At 34.2% G+C, this 25,751-nt stretch overlaps 1 protein-coding gene and 1 long non-coding RNA gene across 12 annotated transcripts in view; one reads left to right on the plus strand and one right to left on the minus strand.

Annotated features, from left to right (window-relative positions):
• Positions 1-25,338, plus strand: part of LOC125661778 (uncharacterized) — a 122,195-nt gene extending 96,857 nt beyond the window's left edge. For all 11 annotated transcript variants that reach the window (XR_008801665.1, XR_008801673.1, XR_008801669.1 and 8 more), the window contains one exon: positions 22,227-25,338. The gene's annotated coding sequence lies outside the window, so the exon portion shown is untranslated. The remainder of the gene's footprint in view (positions 1-22,226) is intronic.
• The window catches only part of LOC125677395 (uncharacterized), a 244,908-nt gene that overhangs the window by 116,022 nt on the left and 103,135 nt on the right, over positions 1-25,751 (minus strand). The gene's annotated exons all lie outside the window — the stretch shown is intronic.

Here is a 25,751-nt window from a genome sequence, read left to right on the forward strand (position 1 = left end):
CGATATCAAGCAAAACGGGCTGGCCCTTTAAATTAGGGGTTCAGAAGGGTCCAAATGTTTTTGAGAATATCTCAGAAACTATTAACATTTTATAATAAGTTGTAGAAGCGGAAATGTTCATCTCAACGAGCTTGATCTTATCAAATCAAAAAGTAGGTCATATGTTACGTAATTAGAGATTTTAAGGGCCAAAATCGTAAATATTTGACGCCTCATATCTTTAAAACGACATATTTTTTGAAAAGCATTATTGAACAAAAGTTGTTCAATGTGTCATAACCTATCGATCAATATCAAAAAATGGGTCTGGGGGCCTCATGGCTCGCCTGTAGAGTCGATTTTTGTCGATATCAGTCGATTTCAAAAACTTGTAACTGGTAAATATTTTGTAAGGACATATTGAACAAAAGTTGTTCAGTTTATCGAGATATATCGATTGATATCAAGAAATAGGCCTATGGTCCTAATGGCTCGCCTGTAGAGTCGATTTTTTGTCGATATCGGTCGATCTCAATAACTTTTTACAGGTAAATATTTTGTAAAAACATATAGAACTAAAGTTGTTGAGTCTATAGAGGGCTAACAAATGACATCAAGAAATAGGCCCGCGGGCCTTATGGCTCGCCTGGAGAGTCGAATTTCAAACGAATTTCACCACAACTTTGCTTCAGAAGCTTATGATATGAAAAATTGATTATATCTAAAGTGTCTTAAAGTCGGAAACTAAATTGGGACTCATTTGTCTTTTTTTTTTTTTTAACTCCGAGTACATCAACAAATCGGACGGAAGACCTACTCGTTGCTCGCAACGAGATCGTGTCTAGTTATTATTATTATTATTATTTTCCTTGGTAGTACACGCGTTTTTCTCAGCCATTTCTCGATCGATTTTCACCAAATTTTCAGGAAAGATGTCTTTTGGTGACGAGACTTTGCTTGCAAAATTTCGTGCTTGACGTCACTTCCGGTCAGGAGTTATCTCTCTTTTAGTGACTTTTTGAAGGGCCTTGTTGTCCACACATCTCCTCCGTTAGTTTTGAAGCTAGAGTCTTGAAATTTCTACACAAGATAGAGTAAACATTTTAGAAGATTTGTGGGGGATTCGATTTTACCGGAGGCGATTTGCCTAAACGCTCGCCTGGACCTGAAAAAATGGATGCCAAAATTTTTCTCCGATTTCGGCGATTTTTGACCTTTCATCTCCAATATCTTTTTTCTTGCAAATATTTTGTTAAGACATGTAGAACAAAAGTTGTGCACATTTACAAGATCTTTTCGAAAATATCAAGATTTAGGGGCTAGCCCCTTAAATTAGGGATCTAGAAGGGCTCAAAGTCTAGATCAAATATCTCAAAAATCGTTAATATTTTGGTATAAGTCAAAGAACAAAAAATGTTCATATCAACTATCCAAATCTATTCAGATAAAAATTTAGGTCATATGTTACGTAATAAGGGATTTTAAGGGCCCAAACCATAAATTTTTTACCCCTTGTATCTCGAAAACGACAAATATTTTGAAAAGCAATAAAGAAGAAAAGTTGTTCAGAATGATGATCTGAACAATATGCATATTTCGTTTTTACCCTATGTGGCCCCGTTAGGGAGCTACAGTTTGGCCCCTAAAAATTACTTCTAGAAATAACTCGAGAACGGTCAAGAATTTCTAAATACTTGTTGAACAAAAAATGTTTGAAATGTCATGACCTTTCTTACGATATCAAGCAAAAGGGGCTGACCCTTTAAATTAGGGGCCCAGAAGGGTCCAAAGGTTTATGAGAATATCTCAGAAACTATTAATATTTTGTAATAAGTCATTGAAGCGGAAATGTTCATCTAAACGAGCTTGTTCTTATCAAATCAAAAAGTAGGTCATATGTTACGTAATAAGGGATTTTAAGGGCCAAAATCATAAATAATTGACGCCTCATATCTTGAAAACGACAAATATTTTGAAAAGCATTATTGAACAAAAGTTGTTCAGATTGATAATGTAAACAATATGTACATTCCGTTTTTTCCCTATGTGGCCCCGTTAGGGAGCTACAGTTTGGCCCCTAAATATTTCTTGTAGAGATAACTGGAGAACGGTAAAGAATTTCTAAATACTTGTTGAGCAAAAAATGTTTAAAATGACAAGGCCTTTCTTACGATATCAAGCAAAACGGGCTGGCCCTTTAAATTAGGGGTTCAGAAGGGTCCAAATGTTTTTGAGAATATCTCAGAAACTATTAATATTTTATAATAAGTTGTAGAAGCGGAAATGTTCATCTCAACGAGCTTGATCTTATCAAATCAAAAAGTAGGTCATATGTTACGTAATTAGAGATTTTAAGGGCCAAAATCGTAAATATTTGACGCCTCATATCTTTAAAACGACATATTTTTTGAAAAGCATTATTGAACAAAAGTTGTTCAATGTGTCATAACCTATCGATCAATATCAAAAAATGGGTCTGTGGGCCTCATGGCTCGCCTGTAGAGTCGATTTTTGTCGATATCAGTCGATTTCAAAAACTTGTAACTGGTAAATATTTTGTAAGGACATATTGAACAAAAGTTGTTCAGTTTATCGAGATATATCGATTGATATCAAGAAATAGGCCTATGGTCCTAATGGCTCGCCTGTAGAGTCGATTTTTTGTCGATATCGGTCGATCTCAATAACTTTTTACAGGTAAATATTTTGTAAAGACATATAGAACTAAAGTTGTTGAGTCTATAGAGGGCTAACAAATGACATCAAGAAATAGACCCGCGGGCCTTATGGCTCGCCTGGAGAGTCGAATTTCAAACGAATTTCACCGCAACTTTGCTTCAGAAGCTTATGATATGAAAAATTGATTATATCTAAAGTGTCTTAAAGTCGGAAACTAAATTGGGACTCATTTGTCTTTTTTTTTTTTTTTTAACTCCGAGTGCATCAACAAATCGGACGGAAGACCTACTCGTTGCTCGCAACGAGATCGTGTCTAGTTATTATTATTATTATTTTTATTATTCTTTCTTTATTCTTGTCGCCCTTTTTTGTCCACGAGTGTTCTCAGAAACTACTGAAGGGATCAAGATGAAACCTTTTTAGGATGATAGAATACTCTTTGTAGATGTGCGGAACGAACGTCATTTTGTCTGAAAATGTATGCATGTGCATGTACGTGCATTGGATTTTTTGTTTACAAATTTTGGAATGCGTCTAACTTTTTTATTTTTCAATGAAATCGTTTGATATTTATATTGCAGGTATAACTTGAGACCCTTAACTGTTTAGCATCATGAAAATTTCAATTCTGCACGCGCATGCACGTGTGCTTCAATTTGATTGGATAATACAAAACCATTTATAACATTCATACCAATTAAGGAAATTTAATGATATTTACAGGATAGGTAGACATGCCAAATATCTACAGACCGATGTAATAAAAATTGCAAACGCGCATGCGCACGCACGTGCATTGACATTTGAATATTCAATTAATTCAATGACCATAACGTTTTTGTTTTTTGTCAAAATCTTTTCAAACTTGTATTGTATATGTATCTTGATATTCTTAACAAAAGTGTACAGTCATAATTACCATCCGGCACGTGCATGCACGTGTGCTAAATTGTGATTGGACGATTTTCAAATCGCCATAACTTTCTTATAAATGATGGAAACAATATGAAATTTATACTGTAAGTATATCTATCAAATGTCTATTGAATGACATCAACATTGATGCTGAGTCATACTCACGTGCGCATGTATGCACGTGCATAGCTTTTCTTTCATTTTTCGGGTACTAAAATGGTCATAACTATTGAATTAAAAACTGAAATGAATTCAAATTTACCCTGAGGATCTATGATATGAATGTCTATGAAATGATGTCAACAAATTTTCCATTATGAAAATCGCGTGCACGTGAATGCGCGTGCAATGTAATTTTTGACGTCTAAATTTAAATATTGGTCTATAACATTTTGAGATTGCAATGAATAGGTTTGAAAATTAGGTTGCAGGTATGTTTTGGGCCTGTCAATTTATTAATAGTCTCAAAATCACTTCCCTGCATGCGCATGCACGTGCGCTTAATTCTGATTGGACGATTTTGAAATCCCAATAACTTTCTTATGAGTGAAGCAATCGATACCAAATTCATATAGTAAGTATATTGTTCAAATGTCTATTGATTAGCATCAACAAAATTGTTGTGTCATACTCACGCGCACGTGTATGCACGTGCATTGATTTCGGTCTTTGTAGTTTTGAGTTGCCGTTAATTTCTCGTTTTTCATTGAACAGTTGTGAAACTTCTGTTGTACTCATATGGTAAGACTTGTAATGTATCGAGATGGTCGAATTATTTATATGCACGTGCAAGCACGTACGTGCACGTGAACAAAACTCTCAGATCTTTATAACTGATTTGAACTAGTATGGAATGGACTGAATGTTAAAAGATAGTTATATATTCACATGCTATACAGTTTCCAATGGTCAAAACCACTTGTACTGAAATAAGTGACACCACTTGCTAAATGGGGGAGTGTTTGGGGAACATCTGTAACGGTCCCCGTTACAATAAGTACTAGTTATTATTATTATTATTATTAAGGTCTACCGTTACCAACGGAAGACCTTCTAGTGATTCTACTGTTTATTATTTTTTTTTTTTTCCCTTTCGTCTCCGAGACCGTTGGAAGGATTTTCCTGAAACTTTCACAGATTGAAGAGAACGAGTGTACCTCGAGGAATTTTTTTCATTTTTTCAAAATTCACTTCCGTTCGTGAGATTCGTCCGATTTTCCGGTTTTTGTCAGCAACTTTGTCCGGGGGTAAACTTGAAAACCACTAAAGATAATCGAATGAAACTTTCAGGGATGATAGATCTATTTTCTCTATGGTGCATGCACGTAATATTTTTTGTCGCCGTCACTTCCGGTCGTCACCGGAAGTGATTAAATGAATCATCAATTTCAAACTTTTTTCTTTCAAATTGAAACCTATTTCGGTTTACTATATCTCGTTTTAATTCTCAAAAATTGTTGACCCCACCGGAAGTTGAATCTCCAACTTCCGGTTATAGCAAAGAAAGACTATTCATTCTCTCATTTTTCAGTGCCATAAATCTCGCTTATGAAACTAGTTAATGAGTTGAGTTTTACATATATTATAGTCACTATAAATGTCTAGAGTAACGTCAAATATTTTTGTAAAATTCACTTCCGGTCGGCAAATACGGCTTATTAACTGTTTTCGTTGTCCAGCGTTTTTCTCAGAAACGGTAAAAGATAGAGTCACCAAATTTTTAGAGTTAATAGATCTCACTTTGTAGGCGTGCAATAGGGGGCAAAGAATGTCGGGCGTCACTTCCGGTCGTCACCGGAAGTGATTAAATGAATAAAAAATTCCAAACTTTTTTCTTTGAAATTGAAACCTATATCGGTTTATTAGGTCTCGTTCTAATTCTCAAAAACTATTGACCCCACCGGAAGTTGAATCTCCAACTTCCGGTTATATCAAAGTAAGACTATTCATTCTCTCATTTTTCAGTGCCATAAATCTCGGTCATAAAACAAGTTAATGATTTGAATTTTACATATGTTATAGACACTATAAATGTCTTAGAGTATGTTTAAATATTTTTGTAAAATTCACTTCCGGTCGTGAGATATGGGGTGGACATATTCAAACCTTGTTTTTTCAGTTTCTCAATAATGAATACAGATAGACGCTTGAAACTTGTAGAGTTGATCAACTAACATCAGTCCATTGTACACATACATTCAATTTTTTTGTCCGTCACCTCCGGTCTATACCGGAAGTAATTTAAAAAATGTTGATTTTCCGATTTCTTCGAGTGATTTCTCAGAGATGGCTGGACATATTTTCTTGAAATTTTTAGGAATAATGTCTTATGAAATGACCTTGCTATAATTATTTTTGTTTTTACAAAATTCACTTCTGGTCGGAAAATATGGCCGATTTTCTGTTTCTCAAAAGGAATTTTGTCCAGCATTTTTCTTGGAAAAGGTAAAATATAGGTTCATCAAATATTCAGGGATCATCAATCTCCGTTTGTAACCGTGCTGTAGGGGGTTGAACATGTCGACCGTCACTTCCTGTCGTCACCGGAAGTGATTGAAATAATCGTAAATTTCAAAAAAATTCTTTTAAATTGAAACCTATACTTGTTTATTAAGTCTCTTTCAAAGTGTCAAAAGAATATTGACCCTGTCGGTAGTCAAAACGACTAGTTCCGGTTTCTTGATAAAATACTTTTTTACTTTTCGTCTCTTTGTCCCCATAACTCTCGCTTATATTTGAAGTCTTTCATATGATTCTCACATGTCTTAAGAACAGTATCAACTTCTAGAGTTTTGACTATTTTGTTTTACTAAATTGACTTCCGGTCGGTAGTTACCAACTACTTTTTCTTTCTTTAGTTTACAATGTACTTCTTTTTGTTGAGAACTCTTTCAGATAGAGACGTGAAATTTTCAGGGAATAGAGACAGTAAAGAGTCGCTGTCATTTATAGGAAAACACATCTGAATAGTACTTCCGGTCGTCACCAGAAGTTACAAGAAATGAGTAAAAAATTCGATAATACATTTCTCACTTATTGTTCAAGTACACTCTCTGATAGATTTGAATGGTTTTCGTAGGATCAGAAAACTCTTTACCGGAAGTGAACAAACGGAAGACCTACTCATTACTAGTAATGAGTGTCTAGTTATTATTCTTTTTCTCCGGTACTTTTTTGTCCGGTAGTGTTCTCAGAAACTACAAAAGGGATCGATATGAAACTTTCCAGGATGATAGTATAGCGTTTGTAGATGTGCATAGTGATAGTCATTTTGTTTTCACGTGCATGCACGCGCGCGCACGTGCATTGCAATTTTGGTACAAAAAATGGAAAATCAGAATATTGAAGGAAGCGATATAAAACCTAAATAGGATGATAGTATATCATTTGTACATATGAAAAATAATAGTTATTTTGCATGCGCGTGCACGCACATTACAAAATTTGTACGCTAACTTTGGAATCAGTCTAACTTTTTTGTTGTTCATTGAAATGGCTTGAAATTCATATCATAGGTAGATATTGAGACCCTTAACTGATCTGCATGGTCAAAATTACCAATGTGCACGCGCATGCACGTGCGCTTCATTTTGATTGGATAATGCTAAAACGTTTGTAACTATCTTATTTATGAAGCGAATGAGATGATATTCACAGCATATGTAGACAATATGTGTATCTATATGTTGGTGTAACAAAAAATGCCAACGCACACGCGCATGCGCGTGCAACGTTTTTTAAATGTTCAATTTTTAAAGGACGATAACGTTTTTGTTTTTCATCAAATTCTATTCATATTAGGGGTTTAGATGTATCTTGGTACTTCTTACAAATTGCTGTGGTTAGAATTACTGCTCAGCACGTGCATGCACGTGTGCTGATTTCTGATTGGACGATTTTAAAATCGCTATAACTTCCTTATATTTGGTGGAAACGTTATGAAATTCATACTGTGGGTATATGATACAAATGCCTGTTGAACGACATCAACAAAAAATCGGAATCATACATGCGTGCGCGTGTATGCACGTGCAACGCTTTCTTTCATTTCTTGGTACTGAAATGACCATATTGAACGTACTACATGTAATTAAAGGCTAAAATAAAATGATTTTTTCCTATAGATTCACAAGGACATCACTTTTTAATTGGGGGAGGTTTGGGGAACATCTGTAACGGTCCCCGTTACAATTAGAACTAGTTTTCATTATATTTACATTTTGTTAATATGGTAACTGTAAAATCTTTGCTTCAGCATATACAGCAAAATTACTGAACAGCATTATAATTTATACTGAATACTCTACAACATCAAAGAGATATGACATATACCTTACACATTTTCAGCTTAAGGTAATATTACCTAGATATAATAGTTATACACTGAATTTGAAATTGATTTTTTTTTAAATTCATTGCATACTAGAATTTTTATCTAATTAAATATTTAATGCATATGTTTTGTGTATTTGTATATTCACAAATGATGTTAACTTAAATGATTAATTGAAAATAAAATGATAGATATTTTAATGTTTATTTCATTTTTTCCCCCTCCCTCCCAACCCTAATTTGAAGAAAAAAGTCTGCAAACCAATGAATTAAAAAAGTGTGGCCTAACTAGATAATACAGACTATAGGAACTCTTCAATTTCAGAAGATAGAATATTGTGTAATGGAAGTTATATCATTTGAATGGAAAATTTAGTGACTTTTCATTTTAGGATTTTCATACCTAGACGGTAAGCAATGCAAAATTAATAGTGATTAGTGTTTGAGAATCGGAAGAAATTTGCAATCGATTATCGAATTGAATGAGAGATATCTTTTGATTCATAATCGAGATTATACAGAAAATTAAATTTTAGATAATCATATTTCATTCACACAAATAAATAAATCAAACACTGGCGTTACTTCCTGCATTTGTTTAATACTGTTAAATAACTAACAGCAAGGTACAGTGTAACAGTTATATTTTCGCCTTTAATTTCTAGATTAATTTTTTCCCAACTGAACCATCAATGTTTTGACTTTCGGCTTTATCAATTTTGTGGCCATGATTCTGATTTGTCAAGATGGATTTGTAAGTTCCATGACAAAGGAAATATAAATAAATGTACTGACAATTTGACTGAAAATCTATAACAGGATACCTAAAAAACCCCACAGAGGCCTATTATTGGAATTCCTCTTACCTACCGTATATACTCGCCAATAGGTCGGTTCGCCTATAAGTCGGTTGTATATTTTGTAGGCTATTTTGGAGGGATTTGCCATTGACCTGCTTATAAGTCGGTATAATTTTTTTTTAAGAATCGGTTGACAATTTCAGATCAAATTTTAATGTTCTAACGTTTTCACCTCTGTTTTAAATAATATTTTTTGAAATGCGCTGATATTTATTCATTTTCTCAACAAATCAATTTCAATAATATACACTTAAGATGAATAAAATCATTAATTTAAAAATGTGTAAATACTTGTACTTTATGCATATAATCCTAGAATACATGAATAATATAATACAATATTTACAAGAATGCAATTTTTACAGAAAAAGTTGAATCCTTTGATATGACAAATGTTGATATACACAAAATTATCTTTATTTTGACCTGTGTATGTATTTTTAACTTTTATGTCCATCGGATGGGACGTTAAAGGGTGTCCCCTGTCAAGGATTGCAGTCTCCTTGACATGCAAAAGATTGTTTCCCTGATTTTTGAAAAAGAGTATGCTCACTGGGGGCCATCAGGGAGGCTCAAACACTCACAACCAAATATATTTCAATTATTTAACCACCATAGAATGGCTGAAATATTGTCAAAACGGCGTAAAACCGCAATCAATCAATCTTGAGCAACAAGCGTCAGCTAATTGACAGATAGAGCATTTGTACCCATGTAACAATCAATACATGTAATGAATAAAATAGCATTTAAGTTTTCCTTTTCTAAATAGTTAGATTGAATTATTTTATTGCCTTTTAAATACATAATGGTGAAATATATCTTTCCATTATAGCCGACTGATATTCAATTAGAATTTTACAGCACACATTGTGTAGAATTAACCACACTCACATTCTATATGCGCTTCTTTGTTGATTCACATAATCTTCATTATTTATACACAAAGTTGAACCCATTAAGTTTTAGTCAAAATTGCTCAATTTAAAAGAGGGAATAAAAAAACATGTATTCTTGATATTCTGTTCATCATGTAATATGTTGAATGATAAGCCTTATAGCTGTATCATTTACTTAAAGTTTAGTTATACTATAAAGTCACGTCTTAAAGGACACATCGCATGTTTTTAAACTTTTTAATTTTTTCAGCAAAATTAATTCATTTCATGCCTAAAACTACTTTACATGTGTTTTAAATGAAACAGTTTGCGTAGTTTTCGAGTTTGAAAGCGATGAAATTCAAATCTTGCGATATGCATATTTTCTTCGATATTTTACGCGCCATTATCTGTGACGTCATATGCGACCTCGAGCGAGAAGATTTGAAAACAGTTGATAGCCATTTCATAAACAGATTAGATTTAATTTACAAACAAACAATTATCACATTAACAGCTTGTAAATAACGCTGCATTAGGGTGTTTTGTGCCGTTTAAGGGTGTACTTGCTGTCATTAGAGAGGATTTGGACTTGTTTTTTTCAATTTTCGAAGGAAGGTATGAGGGACAAGACGTGTATATTTTTTGTCGGCACAACGACTTTGCCTTTAAAAAAACCTAGTAGAATTTGTCCCTGTACTTTTTCAAACAAGCACTTGGACAAAGACGTAGATAAACTGCGAGAAAATGGTTCTATCGAAGCTACGCACTGTTACATATAGGTCTACGGCATATACTTTCCGTTCTGCTCTCGAATTCAATACACACTCGCACCAACTGACCCTCACCTTGTAACAACATATAGGCAGAACTTTGCTAGCAGTGTCTACCAACTGGTAGTTTTTAAAAAATTAAAGATAAAAGATATTTGAACTTTCAATTATAAATAATAAAATATAATATTTCCTGACTTTGAATTGAATTATAATGCTTTCATTTTTTTTTTTAAGGAACACGTACGTGTTTACAACAACAGCACGCCGCGCTCCCACTACCTAAGTAACAACGTGTTGATAACAAAAAATAATGATTAGGCCTAATAAACTTGCTTTAATAAAATGATTTAAAAGTATTGTGATTTTCACAATAAGTTTGATCATTAGGGTCTTCCGTCTTCAGCGGAAGACCCTTCTATTATTCTATTGTTGATTTTTCACTTTTCTTCTTATTATTAGGGTCTTCCGTCTTCAGCGGAAGACCCTTCTATTATTCTATTGTTGATTTTTCACTTTTCTTATTAAGGTCTTCCGTCTCCTGCGGAAGACCTTACTATTATTGTTCACGTTCTTCTTCTTCATTATTATTATTATTATTATTTATTATTATTATTATTTTCCTTGGTAGTACACGCATTTTTCTCAGCCATTTCTCCATTGATTTTCACGAAATTTTCAGGAAAGATGTCTTTTGGTGACGAGACGTTGCTTGCAAAATTTCGTGCTTGACGTCACTTCCGGTCAGGAGTTATCTCTCTTTTAATGACTTTTTGAAGGGCCTTGTTGTCCACACATCTCCTCCGTTAGTTTTGAAGCTAGAGTCTTGAAATTTCTACACAAGATAGAGTAAACATTTTAGAAGATTTGTGGGGGATTCGATTTTACCGGAGGCGATTTGCCTAAACGCTCGCCTGGACCTGAAAAAATGGATGCCAAAATTTTTCTCCGATTTCGGCGATTTTTGACCTTTGATCTACAATATCTTTTTTCTTGCATATATTTTGTTAAGACATGTAGAACAAAAGTTGTGCACATTTACGAGATCTTTTCGAAAATATCAAGATTTAGGGGTTAGCCTTTTAAATTAGGGATCTAGAAGGGCTCAAAGTCTACATCAAATATCTCAAAAATCGTTAATATTTTGATATAAGTCAAAGAACAAAAAATGTTCATCTCAACAATCCAAATCTATTCATATAAAAATTTAGGTCATATGTTACGTAATAAGGGATTTTAAGGGCCAAAACCATAAACGTTGTACCCCTTGTATCTCGAAAACGACAAATATTTTGAAAAGCAATAAAGAAGAAAAGTTGTTCAGAATGATGATCTGAACAATATGCATATTTCGTTTTTACCCTATGTGGCCCCGTTAGGGAGCTACAGTTTGGCCCCTAAAAATTACTTCTAGAAATAACTCGAGAACGGTCAAGAATTTCTAAATACTTGTTGAACAAAAAATGTTTGAAATGTCATGACCTTTCTTACGGTATCAAGCAAGAGGGGCTGACCCTTTAAATTAGGGGCCCAGAAGGGTCCAAAGGTTTATGAGAATATCTCAGAAACTATTAATATTTTGTAATAAGTCATTCAAGCGGAAATGTTCATCTAAACGAGCTTGTTCTTATCAAATCAAAAAGTAGGTCATATGTTACGTAATAAGGGATTTTAAGGGCCAAAATCATTAATAATTGACGCATCATATCTTGAAAATGACAAATATTTTGAAAAGCATTATTGAACAAAAGTTGTTCAGAATGATAATCTAAACAATATGTACATTTCGCTTTTTCCCTATGTGGCCCCGTTAGGGAGCTACAGTTTGGCCCCTAAATATTTCTTGTAGAGATAACTGGAGAACGGTAAAGAATTTCTAAATACTTGTTGAGCAAAAAATGTTTAAAATGACAAGGCCTTTCTTACGATATCAAGCAAAACGGGCTGGCCCTTTAAATTAGGGGTTCAGAAGGGTCCAAATGTTTTTGAGAATATCTCAGAAACTATTAATATTTTATAATAAGTTGTAGAAGCAGAAATGTTCATCTCAACGAGCTTGATCTTATCAAATCAAAAAGTAGGTCATATGTTACGTAATTAGAGATTTCAAGGGCCAAACTCGTAAATATTTGAGGCCTCATATCTTTAAAACGACATATTTTTTGAAAAGCATTATTGAACAAAAGTTGTTCAATGTGTCATAACCTATCGATCAATATCAAAAAATGGGTCTGTGGGCCGCTTCAGTTCTTCAGTTTATCGAGATCTATCGATTGGTATCAAGAAATAGGCCTATGGTCCTAATGGCTCGCCTGTAGAGTCGATTTTTTGTCGATATCGGTCGATCTCAATAACTTTTTACAGGTAAATATTTTGTAAAGACATATAGAACTAAAGTTGTTGAGTCTATAGAAGGCTAACAAATGACATCAAGAAATAGGCCCGCGGGCCTTATGGCTCGCCTGGAGAGTCGAATTTCAAACAAATTTCACCGCAACTTTGCTTCAGAAGCTTATGATATGAAAAATTGATTATATCTAAAGTGTCTTAAAGTCGGAAACTAAATTGGGACTCATTTGTCTTTTTTTTTTTTTAACTCCGAGTGCATGAACAAATCGGACGGAAGACCTACTCGTTGCTCGCAACGAGATCGTGTCTAGTTATTATTATTATTATTCTTTTTTTTTCTCCTTACCGATTTTTGTGCAGAAGATTTCTCGGAGATGGCTGGATCGATTTGCTTCAAATTTTCAGGATTGATGCGTTGCCATTTGAAGTTTGTACCGCCGTTTCAATTTTTGAAAAATCACTTCCGGTTGGTAGTTATCCCCCTTTTATCGATTTTCAGATGACCATTTTGTCCAGACAAAAACTCAAAAACGATAAAAGCTAGAGTGCTGAAATTTTCAGTGATGTTAGACGACATGTTGTAGTTGTGCACCTGGGTTTTCAAAATTTCCGGAAGTGCCTATTATGGAAGCTCGGTAGGGGTTGAAAATGGAGTTTAAAAAAGTGTCCAATTTTTTTCCACGTTTTAAATCATAACTTTTTACTCGTAAATATTTTGATTAGATATATATAATAAAAGTTGTACAGTTTATTGAGATCTTTCGTGTCATATCAAGAAATAGGCCCATGGGCCTCATGGCTCGCCTGAACCATTGAATTTCTGTTACAATGATTAACTTTTTTCTCACGAAACTTTTGGTAAGACATGTAGAATAAAAGTTGTTAAGTTTTGCGAGATCTATTTAATGATATCTTAAAAAAGGCTCCCGGGCATCATAGCTCGCCTGAACAGTAAAATTTGTATCGCAATTAATAACATTGATAACTCTTTTCTCGAAAGACTTTTGACAAGACATGTAGAACAAAAGTTGTTCAGTTTCGCAAGCGTTAACTAACGATGTTAAGAAATAGGACTGCGGGTCTCATGGCTCACCTGAACAGTTGGGTTATTATTGCAATCTATAACATTTTTGTCAAGAAACTTTTAATAAGACATCTAGAACAAAAGTTGTTCAGTTTTGCAAGATCTTTCGAACAACATCATCAAAAAGGCCAACGGGCCTCATGGCTCGCCTGAACAGTTTGATTAGTGTCACAATCAATAACTATTTTCTGGAGAAACTTTTGATAAGACATGTAGAACAAAAGTTGGTCAGTTTCGCACGCGTTAACTAACGATGTTAAGAAATAGGCCTGTGGGTCTTATGGCTTACCTGAACAGTTGGGTTATTGTTGCAATCTATAACATTTTTGTCAAGAAACTTTAAATAAGACATCTAGAACAAAAGTTGTTCAGTTTTGCAAGATCTTTCAAACAACATCATGAAAAAGGCGAACGGGCTTCATGGCTCGCCTGAACAGTTTGATTAGTGTCACAATCAATAACTTTTTTCTTGAGAAACTTTTGATAAGACATGTAGAACAAAAGTTGTTCACTTTCGCAAGCGTTAACTAACAATGTTAAGAAATAGGCCTGCGGGACTCATGGCTCATCTGTACAGTTGGGTTATTGTTGCAATCTAAAACATTTTTGTCAAAAAACTTTTAATAAGACATCCTGAACAACTTTTGCAAGATCTTTCGGACAACATCATGAAAAATGCAAATGGGTCTCATGGCTCACCTTAACAGTTTGATTAGTGTCACAATTCCTAACTTTTCTCTCGAGTATCTTTTGATTAGACAGAACGAAAATCTCAGTCAAAATCTTATCTCATCTCATCTAAAATTGGACGGAAGACCCACTCGTTGCTCGCAACGAGATCGCATCTAGTTATTATTATTATTCTTTTTTTTTCTCCTTACCGATTTTTGTGCAGAAGATTTCTCGGAGATGGCTTAATCAATTTGCTTCAAATTTTCAGGATTGATGCGTTGCCATTTGAAGTTTGTACCGCCGTTTCAATTTTTGACAAATCACTTCCGGTTGGAAGTTATCCCCCTTTTATCGATTTTCAGATGACCATTTTGTCCAGACAAAAACGATAAAAGCTAGAGTGCTGAAATTTTCAGTGATGTTAGACGACATGTTGTAGTTGTGCACCTGGGTTTTCAAAATTTCCAGAAGTGCCTAGTATGGAAGCTCGGTAGGGGTCGAAAATGGAGTTTTAAAAAGTGTCCCATTTTTCTCCATGTTTTAAATCATAACTATTTACTCGTAAATATTTTGCTTAGACATATATAACAAAAGTTGTACAGTTTATTGAGATCTTTCGTGTCATATCAAGAAATGGGCCCATAGGCCTCATGGCTCGCCTGAACCATTGAATTTCTGTTACAATGATTAACTTTTTTCTCACGAAACTTTTGATAAGACATGTAGAATAAAAGTTGTTCAGGTTTGCAAGATCTATCTAATGATATAAAAAACTAGGCTTCAGGGCGTCATGGCTCGCCTGAATAGTCGAATTTGTATCACAATTAATAACATTAATAACTTTTTTCTCGAGAAACTTTTGACAAGACATGTAGAACAAAAGTTGTTCAGTTTCGCAAGGGTTAACTAACGATGTTAATAAATAGGCCTGCGGGTCTCATGGCTCACCTGAACAGTTGGGTTATTGTTGCAATCTATAACATTTTTGTCAAGAAACTTTTAATAAGACATCTTGAACAAAAGTTGTTCAGTTTTGCAAGATCTTTCGAACAACATCATGAAAAAGGCCAACGGGCCTCATGGCTCGCCTGAACAGTTTGATCAGTGTCACAATTACTAACTTTTTTCTGGAGAAACTTTTGATAAGACATGTAGAACAAAAGTTGTTCAGTTTTGCAAGATCTTTCAAACGATATCAAGAAAAAGGCCCACGGGCCTTATGACTCGCCTTAACAGTGATAAATGTCGCATAACGTTATACTCGTAAATATTTTTTTTAGACATATATAACAAAAGTTGTACAGTTTATTGAGATCTTTCGTGCCGTATCAAGAAATGGGTCCATGGGCTTCATGGCTCGCCTGAACCATTGAATTTCTGTTACAATGATTAACTTTTTCCTCACGAAACTTTGATGAAACATGTAGAATAAAAGTTGTTCAGTTTTGCAAGATCTATCTAATGATATCAAAAAATAGGCCTGCGGGGGTCATGGCTCGCCTGAACAGTCGAATTTGTATCACAATTAATAACATGAATAACTTTTTTCTCGAGAAACTTTTGATAAGACATGTAGAACAAAAGTTGTTGAGATTCGCAAGCGTTACTAACGATGTTAAGAATAAGGCCTGCGGGTCGCATGGCTCACCTGAACAGTTGGGTTATTGTTGTAATCTATAACATTTTAGTCAAGAAACTTTTAATGAGACATCTAGAGCAAAAGTTGTTCAGTTTTGCAAGATGTTTCAAACAACATCATGAAAAAGGTGAACGGGCCTCATGGCTCGCCTGAAGAGTTTGATTAGTGTCACAATCAATAGCTTTTTTCTGGAGAAACTTTTGATAAAACATGTAGACCAAAAGTTGTTCAGGTTTGAAAGATCTTTCAAACGATATCAAGAAAAAGGCCCATGGGCCTTATGACTCGCCTTAACAGTCTGATAAATGTCGCAATTAATAACTTTTTTCTTAAGAAAATTTCCATAGGACATGTAGAACAAAATTTGTTCAGTTTTGCGAGATATATCTAGAATGATATAAAAAAAATAGGCCTCCGGGCGGCATGACTCGCCTGATCAGTTGAATCTGTATCGCAGTAAATAACATTATTAACTTTTTTCTCGAAAAAAAGCTGACCCCTTTAATTAGTTGCCGAGAGGTAGACAGAGTCTTTAATTTATAACATTTAAATGATCAATATTTGTAAAACATTACCAAAGCTAAATTGTACGTCTAGACAATATATTTGTATCATTATTTATGAACGAAAATGTCAGTCAAATTCTTATCTAATCACATCTAAATTTGGACGGAAGACCCACTCGTTGCTCGCAACGAGATCGAATCTAGTTATTATTATTATTTTTTCTTTCTTTTCGAAATGCACCCGTGACAGTAGGCCTAGTTGTCAATGATACATAATCGTATCATAATTTAGGCCTATCTAACTTCTCCAAAAATAAATTTAATATTTATTGCACTGTTTAGTTTAGAAAAGCAACAACGCTAATTACAGTTGTTTACAGAAATGGCATTACCAAATTGTGTTTAGACAGTGATCCCATGTAAACATTATTTACTCGCAAATTTATGCAGATTTCGTACTCGCTTTTCTCGCTACATTTGGGTCGCTATTTGTATGCACTGGTGGCTAAAAGATGTAAGACTCGATCGGGAAATTTGTCAACATCGAAATAAATGTTATCCATGGTAAATAAATCAGGCCCCTAAAACCCGAGTTTTTAAAAATATCTAACACTACTTTTACAACAAGTTGATCGACGAAGGTCGCATATGACGTCACTGTACCACGTGACTACCTATCTAATTAACTAGGCTTTTTGAAATCGGGGCTTAGATTTAAGTCCGTATTGTGGCTAATTATCGCAATACTTCAGCGAACGAACTATTACAATTAATTTCTATAAGCATAAGGAAGACAAAATGCATATAATTCTGTATACTTTGAAAACACGAGATGTGTCCTTTAATAAAATACAAATTGAATTCTTCCTACAAATTAAATAGATGAAAATATTTTGTCGCAGTAAACTATTTAATCTGAGAAGTGTTCTTCCAATTGCAAATGCCATCAACAATTAATACCTCACCTCTGGTTTTTTATTAGCTCACCTGAGCTGAAAGCTCAAGTGAGCTTTTCTGATCACCCGTATTCCGGCGTCCGTACGTCTGTCTGTCTGTCTGTAAACTTTTCACATTTTCAACTTCTTCTCAACAACCACTGGGCCAATTTCAACCAAAGTTGGCACAAAACATCCTTAGGTAAAGGGAATTCTAAATTGTTAAAATGAAGGGCTAGGCCACCTTCCAAGGGGAGATAATCAAGAAGAGGTAAAAATAGGGTAGGGTCATTAAAAAATCTTCTTCTCAAGAACCACTGGGCCAGAAAAGATGAAATTTATAGATAAGCTTTATTAGGTAGTGCAGATTCTAAATTGTTAAAATCATGGCCTCCAGGGGTCGGATGGGGCCACAATAGGGGATCAAAGTTTTACATACAAATATAATGGGAAAATCTTTAAAAATCTTCTTCTCAAGAACCACTGAGCCAGAAAAGCTGAGATTTATATGAAAGCTTCCTGATATAGTGCAGATTTTAAATTGTTAAAATCATGGCCCCCCGGGGGTCGGATGGGGCCACAATAGGGGATCAAAGTTTTACATAAAAATATATAGGAAAAATCTTTAAAGGCATAGGGTCTAAGATATTGGTGAAATTTTGCATGTTCCAAAAAGGTGGCGAAATTTAAGATCATAACTTAAAAATCACAAAAAGTTCATCAGAATGTTTACAAACACATTGGATATGATAGTAATTACAAAATAATTCCCTGTTCTCATTTGCCTAAACTGGTACCCTGTTGACTTCGCATCTCTTATGTTTGTGTGTAGCCACTAATCAGCGGGGTACCAGTTTAATATATTGTCCTCCAGACAAAATTTTTATAAAGGGCTAAAACGTCAAAATGACTTCAATTTCCAAGCGCTGCAGCTATAGATAACTCAAAATTAATACTGCAATTTTGTTTTCTGGAGTTCTTCTTGCAAAATATTGTGATGTCATTTTTAAGATAAAAGATAGACCCTATGCCTTTAAAAATCTTCTTCCCAAGAACCACTGAGCCAGAAAAGCTGAGATTTATATGAAAGCTTTCTGATATAGTACAGATTCTAAATTGTTAAAATCATGGCCCCCGGGGGTCGGATGGGGCCACAATAGGGGATCAAAGTTTTACATACAAATATATAGGGAAAATCTTTTAAAATCTTCTTCTCAAGAACCACTGAGGCAGAAAAGCTGAGATTTATATGAAAGCTTCCTGATATAGTGCAGATTCTAAATTGTTAAAATCATGCCCCCCCGGGGGTCGGATGGGGCCACAATAGCGGGGTCAAAGTTTTACATACAAATATATAGGAAAAATCTTTAAAAATCTTCTTCCCAAGAACCACTGAGCCAGAAAAGCTGAGATTTATATGAAAGCTTCCTTATATAATACAGATTTTAAATTCTTAAAATCATGGCCCCTTGGAGTAGGATGGGGCCACAATAGGGGATCAAAGTTTTACATACAAATATATAGGAAAAATCTTTAAAAATCTTCTTCCCAGAACCACTAAGCCAGAAAAGCTGAGATTTATATGAAAGCTTTCTGATATAGTGCAGATTCAGGTTTGTTAAAATTATGGCCCCCGGGGGTAGGATGGGGCCACAATAGGGGATCAAAGTTTTACATACAAATATATAGGGAAAATCTTTAAAAATCTTCTTCTCAAGAACCATTGGTCCAAAGAAGTTAACATTTACATGAAAGCTTTCTGACATAGTGTAGATTCAAGTTTGCAAAAACCATGGCCTCCAGGGGTAGGTTTGGGGCCATAATAGGGACTACGGTTATACATGCAAATAGATATGGAAAATCTTCTGATATGGACCAAGGTGACTCATGTGAGCGATGTGGCCCATGGGCCTCTTGTTCTAAAAATAGTGGGCTGAGACAGATATATCTCAGCATCTCACCTTCCATTCGTTATAGGTGGTGAGGTTAAAACGATGAAATTGAACAGCATGAAGAAATTATTGTGCACCAAATAGCAATGCATTTAATCCAAGAATCATCAGTAGATTTAGAATGACTGTTCTTTTCAGTTGGGAGGTGCATTATTGTTGCCCTTTCAGTAGGGTTTTTCAGCAAAGTGTAATTTTTATACGCCCGTCTTTAGACGGGACGTATTATGGTACAGCGATGTCTGTACGTCTGTCCGTCCATCTGTTTGGGGTTTTCTCTTTATAATTTCATTTCCCTTTCACATATCATGCTGAAACTTGCTGTGTAGCTTCTTTGTGGGTCACTCTAGATCATACTGCAATTTTGATCAATTTTGACCTTTTTTCCAGGAGTTTTGCCTCTTTATTTGGAAATAATTATTATATGGAGGGTACATAATTTGTCCACCCTACTCCTCCCACAGTTTTCAACTGAGGACCTTCTTATTTTGTGGAGTGTTTGTATGGGTATTGAAGATGTGCATGTGGGATGGATTTTGATTTTCTACAATTTTTGAGAAAATTACAGGCTGTTGAACTTAGTCTATTTGGAAATTAATATTCTTTGGAGGGTACATAATTTGTCTGCCCAATTCCTCCTACAGTTTTCAAGTGAGGACCTTCTTATTTTGTGGAGTGTTTGTATAGGTACTGAAGATGTGCATATGGGATGGATTTTGATTTTCTACAATTTTTGAGAAAATTACAGGTTGTTGAACTTAGTCTATTTGGAAATTAATATTCTATGGAGGGTACATAATTTGTCCGCCCAACTCCTCCCACAGTTTTCAAGTGAGGACCATCTTTTTTTGTGCAGTGTTTGTATGGGTATTGAAGATGTGCATCTAAGGAAGGATTTTGATTTTCTTCCATTTTTGAAAAAATTACAGGTTGTTGAACTTGGTTCATTTTGAGGAAATCTCGATATTTAAGCTAAGACCCTTTGTTCATATGAAAGTTTGTCACAGCCTCATGATGGCTGATACTACCTGAAGCAAAGTTATACAAATTATAGCACAAGAAAAACACCCTATGTAAGCATTTCACGGGCGTATTATTTACTGTTTGCGGTACTCTTGTTGTCAAAATGTTGCTGGCTGTATTGCCTACCTTGTTCATCTATTATAATTGGTGATGTGACATTTTAAAAAATGGTTTCTATGCAAGATTTGTATAATCCATTTAAATGAAAACACTCTAAAGTTTGATATTTTATCAGAAATATACCTGAAATACCATTAAAAACAAGGAGGGGGAAAGGGACCTGAAGTCCTATACACAAGCACCTGTAAGTTTACTTGTCAAGATATAAGGCTCACAGCTGGTATGACCAGTCAACAGGGGATGCTTAATCCTCCTAGGGGCCTGATCCAACCTCTGATATATACAGGGCTCCATGTTTGCCCAGCTCTTAATTTTTTATTCCATATAGGAGTTATGAGATTGATCACTGTTCATTATCTTTGACTTTTTACATGAGCAAAATTAAGACTATGTGACTATTTTTGTAGATTGAATAAATTGTAGATATTTCAGTGTCAATTGTTGATGCTTACGAAGGTAACTTCGTGGGGATTTTCTTAGCTGATTTGCGTAGAGCTCTTGGAAATTAATTTCAAATTATAAGTAAGATCATCGACAATTTTCAAGATTGATTGATTGAACATTGTTTAACATCCCTCTCGAGAATATTTCACTCATATGGAGACGTCACCATTGCCGGTGAAGGACTGCAAAATTTAGGCTTTATACGCTTGGCGCTTGTGGCTTCTGAGTTGGGAGGTATCTTTACTGTGCCACACCTACTGTGATACGACACCTTGGTTTTCACGGTCTCAACCGAAGGACCACCCCATTTAATCGCCTCTTATGACAAGCAAGGGGTAGTGAGGACCTATTTTAACTCGGATCCCCACAGGATCAATTTTAAAGATAAAAGATAAGTAAATATATAAGGTTTTAGTACAAGTTTTTGCACTTTAAGCAATGAGAAATTGTTTATTTGTGTAAGCCATCGCTCGTATCAATCCTTTCCCATATTGTTTTTAAAGAGGAGTTGTAGAAAACAAATTTAAAATTAGCATAAACCCAAGAATTATTAAGTTATGTGTGGAGTTTTTCAAAAATGATTTTGTGTTAGAATATTAATGTTGTAAAATATTTTAAATAAATTAGCAATTCTAAAGGTAAATGTATATATGTTGAAATAGTAAAATACAATCCAGACAAGGTGTTAACTCACCAGTGTACATTGTATATACATGTATGTACAACTGTATGTAGTCATAAATAATTGCACTTTGATTGTTTTAGAGACACAACGTACATTTATGCATAAGTTAATGACTTTTTAGGATACTTTTCAATTTTTAAAAAAAGATAATTTTTAATTTAAGAAGCATCTGGTGCAAACCTACATAAAATCAACTCCCATCAGTACTTTCAGAACTTTGATTTCTAGATTTCATAGCCCTTGGGATTAGCGATATTTTTAACTAGTACTCAGGAGACCAATAAGGCCTGTGGGCCTTTTGTTTCATTCACTGAAGAGATATTTATGGCATTGATGAAACAATGCATCTGAGCTTAAATACAGCAATGAATAGTTTCTCTAGAAGACTTCATATTTCATTACAGGTCACATTTTCAAGGTTTTTCATAAAGGAAAATACAATGAAGAAGATTCAGACATCATCACGTGGATCAGTTAAATTAAAGGAGGAAGAGAGACCCATTCTCTACTACAGTAAACGTTACAATTACCTTTTGGAAGAGGATAGAAAAGAAATTGTGAAAACACTTCTGCTTCTGAGAGTAATGGAAAATCGAGCAAGAACAAAAAAGAAAACCTAAACAGTGTTATAGATTTTTTTAGAGTCAATTTTCTAGGACTGGTCATAGCTAGTTTAGACAAGTTAATATGCAATTTTTTGAATTGATAAATGATGACTTAATTGAATTTATTAATTCATATGGAAATTAATACATTGGAAACAATGGCAGCTTATTGTGAATGTTATTTATAATTCAAAATGCATTGTGTCTACCTGATTTGAAAAAAGGCATTGTGTATGCTTTTTGAGCACTCATCATTGTTTTATACATTTTTAGGTGTCGTGAGTCACCCGTGACCTATTTTTGCAATTGGCAGTCATCCTTCGGGTGTTAACAATAGAACATTTTTAATTTCTTCTTGATAGCTACTCTCCCAATTCTTTTCAAATTTGATATAGAACATTTTTGGGACAAGGGGGACATAAATTGTAAATTTTAGGACCCATGAACCCCTGTGGCCATAAGGGTGGGTGGGCCAAAAATTGACCAGCTTTCAAAAATCATCTTCTTTACAAGCACACATCTGTAAGAAAAACCAAATACATAGTGATGTAGAGGAGGATGGTCTACACTAAACATAAATTTCCTGATTCTCGGGCTAGAGGTTCTGACATTAAGATAGGGCATACTCAGGTGACCAATAAGGCTTTTGGGCCTCTTGTTTTTATTTCTTTTTAAATTCCCTGAGTTTTACTGATGGAAATTAGTTCTTTGGCTGTGCTTGTCAACTTTTCACATTTTCTTCTTTTTCTGCTGAACAAGAAGGCTAATTTCAGCCAAACATCCAAAATTCAGGGAATCTAGCATCATTCAGCTATGTGCCAGTGATGGTTTCCCGAAACGGGATAAGTTTTTGAAATAATGAAATTAAGTAATAGTGATTTTAAAATTGTAGTACTTAGATATCAGTTAATTCAAATGATGGCACTACAGTAATGATAAGGTGTACATAAGAATATTAGAGATGTTTGGCTTAGTAGTATATGAAGGTTCTTGTTATATTGATTGGAAAAAAAAATGAAGCACTGAAGGTTTAATCTTGCATTTTCATTATCATAAACAAAAAGTGAGATGGGGCCAACCAGCCAATACATGGAACTTCAGTATGCAATAAGGACTTTCCACTGAGATAATACAAAAAAGGATATATAATTCTATATTACATATGTCAAAAGCTGTCAAAAGATGTCATTGCTATGTGCCTGTACAAATTAAACAGTTAAAGACCTCGTACAACAATCCATTACCAGAGGAAACGTTAGAAGGTGTGAATATATATTTATTTATCCCGCTTCAGACAAATTTACAGGTAATTGAATGGATAAAAGCTAATCACACGACGTCCTGAAACTGACCATAACAAATTTATCCTGCTGAAGACCTGTAGAAAATTTGTTAAGATTTCATTAACATCTTTGATAAATATCATTCAATTACTAAATTGAATTCCATATACGTGTGTCTCATTGAAAATCATATTACCACAATATCAAAACATCACAATTAAAAATATGAACACTAACATTAAATAAACAAATCATGTATGTTGAAACTGAATACATGTAGATGTACACTGACAGCTACAGTCAGTTTGGGGCGTAATACAGAGTCATCCACGGTGTGAAATGGAAATCTATATTGGGACTCGCGCCCCATTTCATACCCTGGATGACTCTGTATTATGTCTTAAACTGACAGTGTAACTTAATTATAATATAAATTAATAATTTCTTTATCTACATAAGATGGTTATGTATTATTATGATGTATTCATATTCTATATTTCAGTTTGCGTTTGTATTTGATGAATTCAATTATGCATTGACAACATCAATTTTTATACATGTAGGCCTTTGATTGATTAATTATCTATCTAACTACATGTATCTACAGAACTGTATATATAATTCATTTAATATTTACCTAAATATGATATGTTAATCCATATTTTAGTTTCCATTTGTATGTAATAAATTCAATTGTACATTGGCAACATCTAGCTGATTCAATGTTTATAGGCCCATGTTTAATTATCAAAATGGATATAATAATACGTGCATTGATTATGAAAATTCAATGAAAAAATGAAAACCTGTAGCTGATGTAAATATAATTTCAATATCAATTCCTATGGGCCTCTTGTTTTAATTTCTAATTACATAATTGTAATGGTTGCTATGCATGATGACATTATTCTAATCTGGATGTTTCCTATCGTAACTTTTAATTGGTTAAAATAATGTCCTTATCATATACTTTAAAGAGAATATTGACAAAACGTGTTCTTCATAAATATCATGACATTGTTTAGAATTTACTTCAAATTGTGTGCATCAATGAGTTTCAAGTGTTAAAAATGAATGAAATTCTACGTCATAATATATCACTCGTGACGTCATCTCTCTGGAACCATGCAAGATAAGACCATAGAATTTTCAATGCACAATTAGGCATACATGTGTGTCATTTTAAAGCAAAAATCTCATTTTTGATAAATTTCCTGATTTGTAATATATTGGACTCGAGTAGTTTAATAATTTGGCATCAGCATAATAAATTAATATTCCTCAACTCAAATACAAAATGGAAGAAACTCTTGGTCAATTTTTCATGCCTGAAACTCTACATATATGAGCATTTATGCCAATATTACATCAAGACAGAGTACTAGGGTATATGAGGTATGCACATACATCTGCATTTCTATGGGTACAGCATTGAGAGTGAACTAATTGTTAATAAGAGAATTGAATGATATTCACAGAATATGTGACCAGCCATGAGATTTTGGTTCCATTTTAGATTTTAGTTGCATTAATATTACTATTAATGTAAATGTAATTTAAGTAGCAGGTTACTTATATATTGCATTGTGTAAATTATCTTATAGCTATAATAAATACATGTGACCATAGCTATGATTCTTCCGAATTTTATCATTTTACCCCCTGTGCGTGTATAGTGAGAGTGATGTACAAAGTGTGTGTATAGTGAGTTTGATGTACAGAGTGTGTGTATTGTAAGAGTGAGGTACAGAGTGTGTGTATAGTGAGTGTGATGTACAGAGTGTGTGTATAGTCAGTTTGATGTACAGAGTGTATGTATAGTGAGAGTGACGTACAGAGTGTATGTATAGTGAGTTCGATGTACAGAGTGTGTGTATTGTAAGAGTGAGGTACAAAGTGTGTGTATAGTGAGTGTGATGTACAGAGTGTGTGTATAGTGAGTTTGATGTACAGAGTGTGTGTATTGTAAGAGTGAGGTACAAAGTGTGTGTATAGTGAGTGTGATGTACAGAGTGTGTATATAGTGAGATTGATTGATTAA

The sequence above is a fragment of the Ostrea edulis genome, chromosome 3 (genome assembly GCF_947568905.1).
Source record: "Ostrea edulis chromosome 3, xbOstEdul1.1, whole genome shotgun sequence".
In the NCBI taxonomy this organism is placed as follows: Eukaryota; Metazoa; Mollusca; class Bivalvia; order Ostreida; family Ostreidae; genus Ostrea; species Ostrea edulis.